Raw genomic sequence first — 15,289 nt, 5'->3', positions numbered from 1 at the left:
GCCTTGCTGCCCCTGCTATCACTGGGAAAGGCCACTGCAAGATTGAACCCAAAGCTAAGCACTTCTCCCATTGCAAGAAAGATCAATCTAGTAGGCCAAATCAAACTGATAATTCGAAGAGACTTGCAAAGATAACTTAATCACACATAAAAGAATTCAGAGGAGATTCAAATATTTCTCATAGATAAACTTGATCATAAACCCACAATTCATCGGATCTCGACAAACACACCGCAAAAAGATTTACATCGAATAGATCTCCAAGAAGATTGAGGAGAACTTTGTATTGAGATTCAAAGAGAGAGAAGAAGCCATCTAGCTAATAACTATGGACCCGAAGGTCTATGGTAAACTACGCACAACTCATCGGAGAGGCCTTGGAGAGGATGTAGAGGCCCTCCATGGTCGATTCCCCCTCCGGCGGAGCGCCGACGAAGGCTCCAAGATGGGATCTCGCGGATACAGAAGGTTGTGGCGATGGAAATAGTTTTTCGTGGTGCTCCTGGATGTTTTCGGGGTACGTGGATATATATAGGAGAAGGAAGTACATCGGTGGGCAACAAGAGGCCCACGAGGGTGGGGTGCGTGCCGGGCACCCTCGTGGCCGCCTCGTTTGTTGCTTGACGTCCACTCCGAGTTCCCTAGATTGCGTTTGTTCCAAAAAGATCACTCCCGAAGGTTTCATTCCGTTTGGACTTCGTTTGATATTCCTTTCCTTCGAAACACTGAAATAGGCAAAAAAACAGCAATTCGGGTTGGGCCTCCGGTTAGTAGGTTAGTCCCAAAAATGATATTAAAGTGTAGAGTAAAGCCCATAAACATCCAAAACAAGTAATATAATAGCATGGAACAGTCAAAAACATTATTATTGCCTCTAGGGCATACTTCCTTCACTTCATCCAACAATACCTCCTAACCAAAATAAGACGTTGGTGGTAAGCAGTATGACGATCACCGCCCACAACTCTTTGTGTTCTACTCATATCATCTACTCATAGACCTGGCTCGGATGCCACTATTGGGAAACGTATCATGCAATTTCAAAAAAAATGATGCATAGCAACGATAGGGGGAGAGTGTGTCCACGTACCCTCGTAGACTGAAAGCTAAAGCGTTAGCTTAACGCGATTGATGTAGTCGAACGTTGATACGTCCATTTTGCATCATGCTTTTATATCGATATTTATTGCATTATGGGCTGTTATTACACATTATGTCACAATACTTATGGCTATTCTCTCTTATTTTACAAGGTTTATCATGAAGAGGGAGAATGCCGGTAGCTGGGATTCTGGCTGGAAAAGGAGCAAATATTGGAAACCTATTCTGCACAGCTCCAAAAATCCTGAAACTCCACGGAAGTCACTTTTGGAATAAATAAGAATTATTGAGCAAAGAAAATACCAAAGGGGGCCCACACCCTGGCCAGGAGGGTGGGGGGCGCCCCCCCCCCCCTCTACTGGGCGCGCCCCCTGTCTCCTGGGCCCCCTGGTGGCCCTCCGGTGCCCATCTTATGCTATATGAAGGCTTTTACCCTGGAAAAAATTAGAAGCAAGCTCACGGGACGAAACTCCGCCGCCACGAGGCGGAACCTTGGCAGAACCAATCTAGGGCTCCGGCGGAGCTGTTCTGCCGGGGAAACTTCCCTCCGGGAGGGGGAAATCATCACCATCGTCATCACCAATGATCCTCTCATCGGGAGGGGGTCAATCTCCATCAACATCTTCACCAGCACCATCTCCTCTCAAAACCCTAGTTCATCTCTTGTATCCAATCTTGTATCAAAACCACAAATTGGTACCTATGGGTTGCTAGTAGTGTTGATTACTCCTTGTAGTTGATGCTAATTGGTTTACTTGGTGGAAGATCATATGTTCAGATCCTTAATGCATAATAATACTCCTCTGATCATGAACATGAATATGCTTTGTGAGTAGTTACGTTTGTTCCTGAGGACATGGGTGAAGTCTTGCTATTAGTAGTCATGTGAATTTGGTATTCGTTCGATATTTTGATGAGATGTATGTTGTATCTCCTCTAGTGGTGTTATGTGAACGTCGACTACATGACACTTCACCATTATTTGGGCCTAGAGGAAGGCATTGGGAAGTAATAAGTAGATGATGGGTTGCTAGAGTGACAGAAGCTTAAACCCTAGTTTATGTGTTGCTTCGTAAGGGGCTGATTTGGATCCATTAGTTTCATGCTATGGTTAGGTTTACCTTAATACTTATTTTGTAGTTGCGGATGCTTGCAATAGGGGTTAATCATAAGTGGGATGCTTGTCCAAGAAAGGGCAGTACCCAAGCACCGGTCCAGCCACATATCAAATTATCAAAGTACCAAACGCGAATCATATGAGCGTGATGAAAACTAGCTTGACGATAATTCCCATGTGTCCTCGGGAGCGCTTTTCTCGTTATAAGAAATTGTCCAGGCTTGTCCTTTGCTACAAAAAGGATTGGGCCACCTTGCTGCACTTTATTTACTTTCATTGCTTGTTACCTGTTACAAATTATCTTATCACAAAACTATCTATTACCTACAATTTCAGTGCTTGGAGAGAACACCTTACTGAAAATGGCTTGTCATTTCCTTCTGCTCCTCGTTGGGTTCGACACTCTTACTTATCTAAAGGACTACGATAGATCCCCTATACTTGTGGGTCATCAAGACTCTTTTCTGGCGCCATTGTCGGGGAATGAAGCGCCTTTGGTGAGTGGAATTTGGTAAGGAAACATTTATATGGTGTGCTGAAATTTTCTGTCACTTGTTACTATGGAAACTAATCCTTTGAGGGGCTTGTTCGGGGTATCTTCACCCCGACCAGTAGAGGAAAGAGTTGCTCCTCAACCTACTAAACCTACTGAAAATGTTTACTTTCAGATTCCTTCGGGTATGATAGAGAAACTGCTAGCTAATCCCTTTGCAGGAGATGGAACATTGCATCCCGATTTACACCTTATCTTTGTGGATGAAGTTTGTGGATTATTTAAGCTTGCAGGTATTCCCGATGATGTTGTTAAGAGGAAGGTCTTTCCTTTATCTTTGAAGGGAGACTCATTGACATGGTATAGGTTATGTGATGATACGGGATCTTGGAACTATAAACGATTGAAGTTGGAATTTCACCAGAAGTTCTATCCTGTGCATCTTGTTCATCATGATCGTAATTACATATATAATTTTTGGCCTCGTGAAGGATAAAGCATCGCTCAAGCTTGGGGGAGGCTTAAGTCAATGTTGTATTCATGCCCAATCATGAGCTCTCCAGAGATATGATTATTCAAAAAGTTATGCTCGGCTTTCTCTTAATGATCACACCATGATCGATACTTCCTGTGCTGGTTCTTATATGCTGAAGACTACTGAATTCAAGTGGGATTTATTGGAAATAATTAAACGCAACTATGAAGATTGGGGTTCCGATGATGGTAAGGATTTAGGTATGGATACCGATGCTTTTCATGGATTTAGCGCTAAATATGGACTTGACTCTGAGATAGTAGCTGCTATTTGTGAATCTTTTGCTACTCAAGTTGATCTCCCTAAGGAGAAGTGGTTTAAATATAATCCTCCCACTGAAGTAAGAGTAGTTGCACCTATTACAGTTGAATAAAAGACTATCACTTATAATTATCCTATTGTTCCTACTACTTATGTTGAGAAACCACCTTTTCCTGTTAGGATAAAGGATCATGATAAAGCTTCAATTGTTGTTCGTAAGAGTAATACTAGAACTTATACACCCCCTGAGCAAATCAAAGTTGAACCCAGTATTGCTATGGTTAAAGATCTCTTGGATGATGATATAGATGGGCATGTTATTTACTTCTGTGGTGAAACTGCTAATATTGCTAGACCAGATGCTAAGATACATAGACCTGTTGTAGGCATGCCTGTTATTTCTGTTAAAATAGGAGATCATTGTTATCATGGCTTATGTGATATGGGTTCTAGTGCTAGTGCAATACGTATTTCCTTATATAAAAAAATTGTGCATGATATCGCACCCGCTGAGTTGGAAGGTATTGATGTTACTATTAAGCTTGCCAATAGAGATACTATTGCACCAGTTGGGATTGCTAGAGATGTCGAAGTCTTGTGTGGGAAAGTTAAATATCCTGCTGATTTTCTTGTTCTTGGTTCCCCACAAGATGAATTTTGTCCCATTATATTTGGTAGACCCTTCTTGAATACTGTTAATGCTAAGATTGATTGCAAAAAGGATGTGATTACAATTGGCTTAGGGGATATGTCTCATGAGTTTAATTTTGCTAAGTTTCATAGACAACCCCGTGATAAAGAATTTCCTAGTAAGGATGATATTATTGGTCTTGCTTCTAATGATGTGCCTCCTACTGATCCGCTAGAACAATATTTGCTAGACCATGAAAATGATATGTTAATGAATGAAAAAAGGGAAATAGATGAAGTATTCCTTCAATAGGGTCCTATTCTGAAACACAACTTACCTGTTGAAATCCTAGGGGATCCCCCTCCACCCAAGGGTGATCCCATGTTTGAGCTCAAACCTTTACCTTATAATCTTAAATATGCTTATCTTGATGAAAAATATATATCATGTTATTATTAGTGCTAACCTTTTAGAGCAGGAAGAGGAAAGATTATTGAAAACTCTAAAGAAGCATCGTGCTGCTATTGGATATACTCTGGATGATCTTAAGGGCATTAGTCCCACTCTATGTCAACACAAAATTAAATTGGAGAAAGATGCCAAACTAGTTAGAGATCCTCAACGACGGTTAAATCCTAAGATGAAAAAAGTGGTAAGAAAGGAGATACTAAAGCTCCTTGAGGCAGGTATAATTTATCCCGTTGCTGATAGTGATTGGGTAATTCCTGTCCACTGCATTCCTAAAAAGGGACGTATTACTGTTGTTCCTAATGATAAAGATGAATTGGTCCCGCAAAGAATTATTACAGGTTATAGGATGGTAATTGATTTCCGTAAATTAAATAAAGCTACTAAGAAAGGTCATTACCCTTTACCTTTTATTGATCAAATGCTAGAAATATTATCCAAACATACACATTTCTGCTTTCTAGATGGTTATTTTGGTTTCTCTCAAATACCTGTGTCAGCGGAGGATCAATCAAAAACTACTTTTACTTGCCCTTTCAGTACTTTTTCTTATAGACATATGCCTTTTGGTTTATGTAATGCACCTGCTACCTTTCAAAGATGCATGATGGCTATATTCTCTGACTTTTGTGAAAAGATTTGTGAGGTATTCATGGATGATTTCTCCGTTTATAGATCCTCTTTTGATGATTGCTTGAGCAACCTTGATCGAGTTTTGCAGAGATGTGAAGACACTAGTCTTGTCTTGAATTGGGAAAAGTGCCACTTTATGGTTAATGAAGGCATTGTCTTGGGGCATAAGATTTCTGAGAGAGGTATTGGAGTTGATAAAGCTAAAGTTGATGCTATTGAAAAGATGCAATGTCCCAAGGACATTAAAGGTATAAGAAGTTTCCTTGGTCATGCTGGTTTTTATAGGAGGTTCATTAAGGACTTTTCTAAAATCTCTAGGCCTCTGACTAATTTATTGCAGAAAGATATTCCTTTTGTCTTTGATGATGATTGTGTAGAAGCATTTGAAATACTTAAGAAAGCTTTGATCACTGCACCTATTGTTCAGCCACCTGATTGGAATTTACCTTTTGAAATTATGTGTGATGCTAGTGATTATGCTGTAGGTGTTGTTCTAGGGCGAAGAGTTGATAAGAAATTGAATGGTATCCAGTATGCTAGTAAAACTCTTGATACTGCCCAGAGAAATTATGCTACTACTGAAAAAGAATTCTTAGCAGTCGTTTTTGCTTGTGATAAGTTCAGACCTTACATTGTTGATTCTAAAGTTATTATTCACACTGATCATGCTGCTATTAAATATCTTATGGAAAAGAAAGATGCTAAGCCTAGACTTATCAGATGGGTTCTCTTGCTCCAAGAATTTGATTTGCATATTATTGATAGAAAGGGAGCTAAGAACCCCGTTGCAGACAACTTGTCTAGGTTAGAGAATGTTCTTGATGACCCACTACCTACTGATGATAGCTTTCCTGATGAACAATTAGCGGTCATTAATGCTTCTCGTACTGCTCCATGGTATGCTGATTATGCTAATTACATTGTTGCTAAATTTATACCACCTAGCTTCACATACCAGCAAAAGTAAAAGTTCTTTTATGACTTAAGACATTACTTCTGGGATGACCCACACCTTTATAAAGAAGGAGTAGATGGTGTTATTAGATGTTGTGTACCTGAGCATGAACAGGAACAGATCCTATGCAAGTGTCACTCCGAACCATATGGAGGACACCACACTGGAGATAGAACTGCACATAAGGTATTGCAATCTGGTTTTTATTGGCCTACTCTCTTCAAAGATGCTCGTAAGTTTGTCTTGTCTTGTGATGAATGTCAAAGAATTGGTAATATTAGTAAATGTCAAGAAATGCCTATGAATTATTCTCTTGTTATCGAACCATTTGATGTTTGGGGCTTTGATTATATGGGACCTTTTCCTGCCTCTAATGGTTATACACATATTTTAGTTGCTGTTGATTACGTTACTAAGTGGGTAGAAGCTATTCCAACTAGTAGTGCTGATCATAACACTTCTATTAAAATGCTTAAAGAAGTTATTTTTCCGAGGTTTGGAGTCCCTAGATATCTCATGATTGATGGTGGTCCACATTTTATTCATGGTGCGTTTCGTAAAATGCTTGCTAAGTATGATGTTAATCATAGAATTGCATCTCCTTATCACCCACCGTCTAGTGGTCAAGTAGAATTGAGTAATAGAGAGCTCAAATTAATTTTGCAGAAGACTGTCAATAGATCTAGAAAGAATTGGTCCAAGAAACTTGATGATGCATTGTGGGCCTATAGAACTGCATATAAAAATCCTATGGGTATGTCTCCGTATAAGATGGTTTATGGAAAATCATGTCACTTACCTCTCGAACTTGAACATAAAGCATATTGGGCTATTAAAGAGCTCAACTATTACTTCAAACTTGCCGGTGAGAAGAGGTTATTTGATATTAGATCACTTGATGAATGGAGAACCCAAGCCTATGAGAATGCCAAGCTGTTTAAAGAAAAAGTTAAAAGATGGCATGACAAAAGAATACAAAAGCGAGAATTTAACGTAGGTGATTATGTGTTGCTATTCAACTCTCGTTTAAGATTTTTTGCAGGAAAACTTCTCTCTAAGTGGGAAGGTCCTTACGTTATCGAGGAGGTCTATCGCTTCAGTGCCATAAAAATTAACAACTTCGAAGGCACAAGTCCGAGGGTGGTGAACGGTCAAAGAATCAAACATTATATCTCAGGTAATCCTATCAATGTTGAAACTAATATTATTGAGACCATAACCCCGGAAGAATACATAAGGGACACTTTCTAGAACGTTTCAGACTCCGAAAAGGAATAGGTATGTGGTATGGTAAGTAAACCGACTCCAAAACAATTCTAATGGCAATTTTTCTCCATTTTGGAATATTTAAGAATTTTAGAAAGCAATAAGTAATCCGGGAAGGACACGAGGCCTCCACGAGGGTGGAGGGCGCGCCCCCCTGTCTCGTGGCCACCTCGCATGCCTCCCGGACTCTGTTTTCTTGCACGTTACGTATTTTGGTCGGTAAAAATTCATTATATATTCCCCCAAAGGTTTTGACCACCGTATCACGCAAATATCCTCTATTTTCGTTTCGAGTTGTCTCTGCCGCAGATTAGAGCAATATGTCGTCCCAGGATTCGGAGGGAGAAAGCTATGTGGTCGATTTCCTTGCAGACCCTAAGGTCTACGGGGACTTGTGATACGTCTCCAACGTATCTATAATTTTTTATTGTTACATGCTATAATATTACCCTTTTTGGATGTTTATGGGCTTTATTTTACACATTTATATCATTTTTGGGACTAACCTACTAACTGGAGGCCCAGCCCGTATTGCTGTTTTTTTGCCTATTTTAGTATTTTGAAGAAAAGGAATATCAAAAGGAGTCCAAACGGAATGAAACCTTCAGGAGCATGATTTTTCAAACGAAGGTGATCCAGAGGACTTGGAGTGCAAGTCAAGAAGCAGCCGAGGCAGCCACAAGAGGGTAGGGTGCCCCCCTACAGGGCGCGCCCCCTGTCTCGTGGGCCCCTTGGGCGCCCATCGACGTACTTCTTCCTCCTATATAAGCCTACGTACCCCGAAAACATCTAGGGAGCCAACGAAAAACACAATTTCCACTGCCGTAACCTTGTGTATCCGCGAGATCCCATCTTGGAGCCTTCGGCGGCGCTCCGTCGGAGGGGGAATCGACCATGGAGGGTTTCTACATCAACACCATAGCCCCTCCGATGAGTTGTGAGTAGTTTACCACAGACCTTCGGGTCCATAGTTATTAGCTAGATGGCTTCTTCTCTATTTTTGGATCTCAATACAATGTTCTCCACCTCTCTTGTGGAGATCTATTTGATGTAAACTCTTTTTGCAGTGTGTTTGTCGAGATCCGATGAATTGTGAGTTTATGATCAAGTTTATCTATGAGAAATATTTGAATCTCCTTTGAATTCTTTTATGTATGATTGAGTTATCTTTGCAAGTCTCTTCGAATTATCAGTTTGGTTTAACCTATTAGATTGATCTTTCTTGCCATGGGAGAAGTGCTTAGATTTGGGTTCAATCTTGCGGTGTCCTTACCCAGTGACAGAAAGGATTGCAAGGCACGTATTGTATTGTTGCCATTGAGGATAAAAAGATGGGGTTTATATCATATTGCATGAATTTATCCCTCTACATCATGTCATCTTGCTTAAGGCATTACTCTGTTCTTATGAACTTAATACTCTAGATGCAGGCAGTAGTCGGTCGATGTGTGGTGTAATAAGTAGATGTAGGTAGGAGTCGGTCTACTTGTCACGGACGTGATGCCTATATACATGATCATGCCTAGATAATCTCATAATTATTTGCTTTTCTATCAATTGCTTGATAGTAATTTGTTCACCCATCGTAATACTTATGCTATCTTCAGAGAAAGCCACTAGTGAAACCTATGGCCCCGGGGTCTATCTTTTATCATATTTGCTTTCAATCTACTTTTATTTGCATCTTTACTTTTTTGCATATATATTATAAAATACCAAAAATATATTTATCTTATCATACTATCTCTATCAGATCTCACTTTCACAAGTGGCCGTGAAGGGATTGACAACCCCTTTATTGCGTTGGTTGCAAGTTCTTTGTTTGTTTGTGTAGGTGCGTGGGACTTTTGAGGAGCCTCCTACTGGATTGATACCTTGGTTCTCAAAAACTGAGGAAATACTTGCACTACTATTGCTGCATCACCCTTTCCTCTTCAAGGAAAACCAACGCAAGCTCAAGACGTAGCAAGAAGGATTTCTGGCGCCGTTGCCGGGGAGGTATTCGCTCAAGTCAAGACATACCAAGTACCATCACAAACTCATCTCCCTCGCATTTACATTATTTGCCATTTGCCTCTTGTTTTCCTCTCCCCCACTTCACCCTCGCCGTTTTATTCGCCCTTTCTTTCCCAATCTCCTCTCTCTCTCTTTTGCTTGCCTTTTTCTGTTTGCTTGTGTGTTGGATTACTTGTTTCCATGGCACAAGATAATACCAAATTATGTGATTTCTCGAATACCAATAATAATGATTTCCTTAGTACTCCGATTGCTCCTCTTAATGATGTTGAGTCTTGTGAAATCAATACTGCTTTGCTGAATCTTGTTATGAAAGATCAATTCGCCAGCCTTCCTAGTGAAGATGCCGCTACTCATCTAAACAACTTTGTTGATTTGTGTGATATGCAAAATAAGAAAGATACGGATAACGATATTGTTAAGTTGAAGTTATTTCCGTTTTCACTTAGAGAACGTGCTAAAGTTTGGTTTTCGTCTTTGCCTAAAAATAGTATTGGTTCTTGGAACAAGTGCAAAGATGCTTTTATCTCTAAGTATTTTCCTCCCACTAAGATTATCACTCTTAGGAACGATATTATGAATTTTAAACAACTAGATCATGAGCATGTTGCCCAATCTTGTTAAAGAATGAAATTGATGATTCGCAATTGCCCTACTCATGGTTTGAATTTATGGATGATCATACAAAAAATTTATGCCGGTTTGGACTTTGCTTCTAGAAATCTCTTAGATTCGGCCGCGGGAGGCACGTTTATGGAAATCACGTTACACTACTAGGAAAAGGCCTACTAATGGCGCACCGGTTTTGCCTACTAATGGCGCACTACCGGTGCGCCATTAGTAGCACGCCACTAGAATTTTTTACTAATGGCGCACCACTGGTGCGCCATTAGTATCTGGTATACTAATGGCGCACCAAGCAGTGCGCCATTAGTATGTAAGTCAATGTGCCATTAGTATGCCTCCCGGGGGGCCATATGTAACCATGTGCTTTGTCATACTAATGGCGCACTCTGCCTTGATGCGCCATTAGTATCCTTTGGCATACTAATGGCGCACTCTGCCTTGATGCGCCATTAGTATGAATATTTGGTTTTTTTTGCTTTTCTGATTTTTGCACAGGTTACAAAATATATTATTGGATAGAATATAGATAACAGCACACAGCAACAACAGATTCATCGAATACAATAGAAGATTAGTCTCCGAATACAATTCATCATATTAGTCTCCGAATTCAAAAGACCGAACAAAGATAAAACATTACAAGTCTCAAGACCGCGAGTATCGAGTTTGTCTTCACATTACAAGTCGATATCGATCATCTAAACTACCATCACATAAAAGAGAGTTGTGGTCATCACGATGAGCATCATCGCGATCAAACTGGTCTTCATCCGGTTCCTCCAACGCTCCCTCCTCTCTCCCGCTAGATAGCAGGCGTATCTAGATTCGGCCTCTGCCCTAGTGGTGTACCCTTTGTAACTGTTACCGCTGAAACGGTGAACCTGTCTCCGACACTCCTCCCAGTCGTCGTAGACTCCGGGAACCTTACCCTTGTACACGACATACGACGGCATCTCTATGCACAAGCCAAACTACAGACAATACATAAGCAATATGTAAGTATGCAACAAAAGGATCGGAAGAGAAAAGCAAGACATTAATAGCATGATTCATGATCCTACTAATAAATAGCATCGATTACATCTAAGTTGAATGACTGTCCAAACCAAAGAGACATACGAATTCATTAAAGTTTAATTACAACATGAGCCAATCAATGTTTCAGAACTACACATCACTACTTTCGACTCGACTCATCGAACAGGAGCATGGATGAAGCCGCCGTCTGTCGTGATGGTCCTGAAATCACGGTCGTTGTCACCCTGCATTTGTAGTGTTCCATCTATCTCATTGTTGGAAGGTTGATATCTGAGGTAGAACTACCCCGAGGTATGAAGGACATCTTGATGGATGATGTCCGCAAACTCTGACTGGATGCGAAAGAATTCTTGTCTGAGGTCCGCGTCCTGGGTTGCTGACAACCTCGCGGCCCAATCTTTGAGACTATCTAGTAGCAGAAGTTGATGATGGTCCCTTACGATCGCCCGCATGTGACAGAGGGCGTAGTAGGCATCCTTCTGACCGCCAGGCGGCTGCTTGACGCAGCAGAAATTTGTATTGTGTGAGAAGGTGTGCTTGCCGTACTTACGAACTTCCCTGGTGAAGGTGCCTCCAGATTTGGCGTAGCTGGGGAGAACATCATCAAGAACTTTCTTGACATTTGTGTAGTCTATCTTGGAGTTACGATTCGGGTCGAAATACGTGGCCATGGAATATTTCGGGCTTAAGAGGATGAGTGTGCAATGTGTGTCACTGCACAGAACACGGAATGTTAAAAAAAAGAATGATCGAAATCTAAGAAATCATATGTTACGGGGCGGTTAAGGGATGACTTACTCAGGAAAGTAAGCCACAAGGAAGTTATCCTTATCTGGGTTTGCCAGAATGACGCCTTCGAGGTGTGAACTCGCAACTTGGCGGTCCCCAGTGCTGCTCAAGTGCTTGGCACGCATGTAGAAGGGGTAGACTATCACGATGTCCGGGGTCTTGTCTCTAATGATCCGCATCTCCATACTCAGCGAAAACAGCCGAATGAAGGTGTAGTGCAGCGGATGAAGGTTAAACATAGCAAAGATGTCATCAAACCGCAGGACGATCGTACCCCCGATGTCGCCATCCACAAAGCCCTTGCCCTCTGGCACCTTGGCCACGAAAACCGGGTATGCCACATCATTCTCTCTGAGACGCCGCTTCTCCAAAGAAAGAACACTGTCGTGCAGACTCCGCATAGCACCGGTTGCAGCATTCAGCATATTTGGCGGTAGCATCGCCCTACCCACCACATGCACCCTCCTCGAGATATCCTTAGGTGAAGGTGGCCCGTCCTGAGCACGGATCAAACTCGGTGCCGGCTGGCTCGCACCGACGCCCTTGTTAGTCTTTTGCTTCCGTCCCTTCTTCTTGATCTCCTGTAATGGGACCGAGTTCTGCTCACAGACCGCCTTCTTGAGCGTGTTGGGGCTGATAATATTTCGCACCTCAGCTATCTGAGGCTCGGTGAAGGCGGGAGCTGGAGGCGTGTCCTGAGAACTGAACACTAGACGACGCCTATTGCAATTGGATTTCTCCGCCGTACCAACTAGATTGCGGTCGTCTTGGTTGGGTTCTTGAGAAAGAGGCCCGCAGAACTCGTCAGCGTACCCATGTTCGGCAAAGTACTTATCAACTTTGGTAAATGTACCGTCATTGTTGTCGTCATCGTCCGGATCCTATGCCATAGGGATGTCCGTATCCTGTGCCATAGGGATGTCCGGCACAGGGATGTCCGGCAGGTCCGGTAGTGTTGCGGTGTTCTTGCCATGGCTTGGCACCGGCACGACTGGCGGTCTTGTCTGTGGGGTGGTGTCCCCCGCCCCCAAACGAATCTGGCTCTTCGGCCAAAGCAGGGGCCAGATTACGCAGGCGCTGAGGGTCATCTCATCTTCTTCATCGGCCCCAGCGGGTCGAATCGGAGGTAACAGCTCGTCGCAGCCTGGCAGCACCCGAACCACTTCAACCCTATACATTGTGGGTGCCATCGGATTACCGTGGAACATGCAGTTGCCCGGTTGAATGATTCTGCCCTTGGCGACATCGACCAACTCGGCGCCCACGAAGTGCAGAAGAGTGCAAGGAACATCGGCGGCGCCCTGTGAAAACATGTACAGGGCGTCAGGGATGCCCAGTCAAAGGCAAGGGGATGAAGTCATCGACTGAGAGGCTTAGTTACCATGATGCCGTCGAGCTCGGCTAATGTTGAGGCACCCCCAACGGCGGGCGTGCAACTGACGGAGGGGGCGCTTGCTGGCGAGGTGCCGGCCGGCGTACACCCGGGTGCATTAAGCTCCAATGCCCGTGCCGGCGCCGGAGACACGAATACCGCCTCCGCCGGAGACACCGATGGCGCCGCCGCCGGAGACACCAATGGCGCCGCCGGAAACACCAATGGCGCCACCTGCGCGCTGTGCGAGTTGCTGGCCGTGAAGCTGGGAACCGGGGGAGTCCCCTGTTGGCCGCCCGCAATCCACGTCGTCAGCCCATGAATCAACGTAGGCACCATGGCGTTGAGCTTCATTCCCAGTTGTTGTTCCACTTGCTCTTGGACAAGCTCCGCAATCCGCGCCACTTGTGCCTTGAGTTCTTCAACCTCGCGCGTCTGGCTTTCCAAACTGGTCTTTTTCTCCTTCCGCACACCAGCGGTATAGTATGACCCCCATTTTGTGGACAAGCCTTTGCCGGCCACACGACCAGCTGACGTGGGCTTAGTGAGCTTATCCTTGTTTTTCATTATGTTCAACGCCCTATTTAAAGGGGTGTCGAAAGGGGAGCTCTGAGACGACCCCGCGCTATTGCTTTCAGTGTCCTGCGAAAGGAATGTGAACCATTTAGAAGTATTGGGGATTAATTAGAGTGCAACCATATGGAGCTAATTACGGGGGGGTGTATTCCTTACCAGAACAAGCTCAAGCGCCCTGGTCTTCGGATCCGTGGTAAGCTCCTTTGTTATCAGGTCCTCCTTGTACCGGGCCCTGACATAGTTCCTGGTCTACTTGTTACCGCTGTATTTCTCGAAGCGGGGCGGTAGGCCTTGCTCGGCACGCTCCTTTGTTACCGAGTTTGTGTTCCCCTAAGTTCAACTCCCGCATTTCTTTCCCCCACTGACTTGATTCGGAGGTTGCACTGCTCAAGCACTTGATCTTGAACTCCTTGTACTCATCTTCGCTCATCAAAGGATATTTCGCCTTGATCTTCTCATAACTATCACCTTTATCAATCATTCTCTTCACCGCGCTTCTCCAAGTAGACAGGGCCGTGCTCATCTTCGTGAGGGCGACACTGTTCACTTTATTCCCTGAGAGGTGTGTGTTTTCAAATTCGACGGGGAACTTGTATCGTTCGTGCTGCTTCGTGAAGAGGAGGTTGCGCAAATTCCCTCGGTCCTTATGCCTAAGGTTCTCGGTGTTGATCGAGACGGTGCTCCGGAGAATGCACCCGAGCTGAACCGAGTACCCCTTGACTATATGTTTGGGCTCCATTGGATTCCCGTCGGAGTCCACTTGAGTGAATTCCTCCTTGAGGGTGCGGAGCGCATTCGGACGCCGGTCCTTCCTTTGCTTCTTCAGTTGGCTGCCATCTGTGTGTGCGCCGCCATCATCAGTGGTGGCATCCTCAGCGGCACCATCAGTGGTGTCATCCCCAGCGCCACTAGGGGTTGTGTAATCAGGATCGGTGTCTTCCGCGGCATCCTCATAGCGGTGAGGTTGTTCCTCCATCTCCTGGGACAGCTCCCAGAATTGCTTGCCGGCCGAACCACCGGCCTCATCGTTGTGGGCCATGTTTTGCTCTAAATAGGAAAAAAGTTTGGTCAAAAAATTGGTTATTGTCAAGGAACAAGATCATGGTCTCATCATTTAGGGTTTGTCGACACCGAGGCACCCTAAAAGCCTAAGCTTTCATCATTTAGGGTTTGTCGACGCTGAGGCACCCTAAAATCCTAAGCATACATCATTTAGGTTCTCATCGACACCGAGGCATCCGTGGCAGCCAAGTTAAGTTTTCATCATTTAGGGTTTATCGATGCCGAGGCACCCTAGGTTGGGCCTAATCACTTGGCACTAATCACTTGGCTCTATTGCCACCTATGTTGGGTTTATCATCTAGGGTTTATCGATGCTAAGGAGAATTCTAAGTTGGGCCTAATCACTTGG

The sequence above is a fragment of the Triticum dicoccoides genome, chromosome 5B (genome assembly GCF_002162155.2).
Source record: "Triticum dicoccoides isolate Atlit2015 ecotype Zavitan chromosome 5B, WEW_v2.0, whole genome shotgun sequence".
Taxonomy (NCBI): Eukaryota; Viridiplantae; Streptophyta; class Magnoliopsida; order Poales; family Poaceae; genus Triticum; species Triticum dicoccoides.
The sequence above is the reverse complement of the archived record's forward strand: the minus strand, read 5'-3'. Positions refer to the sequence as shown.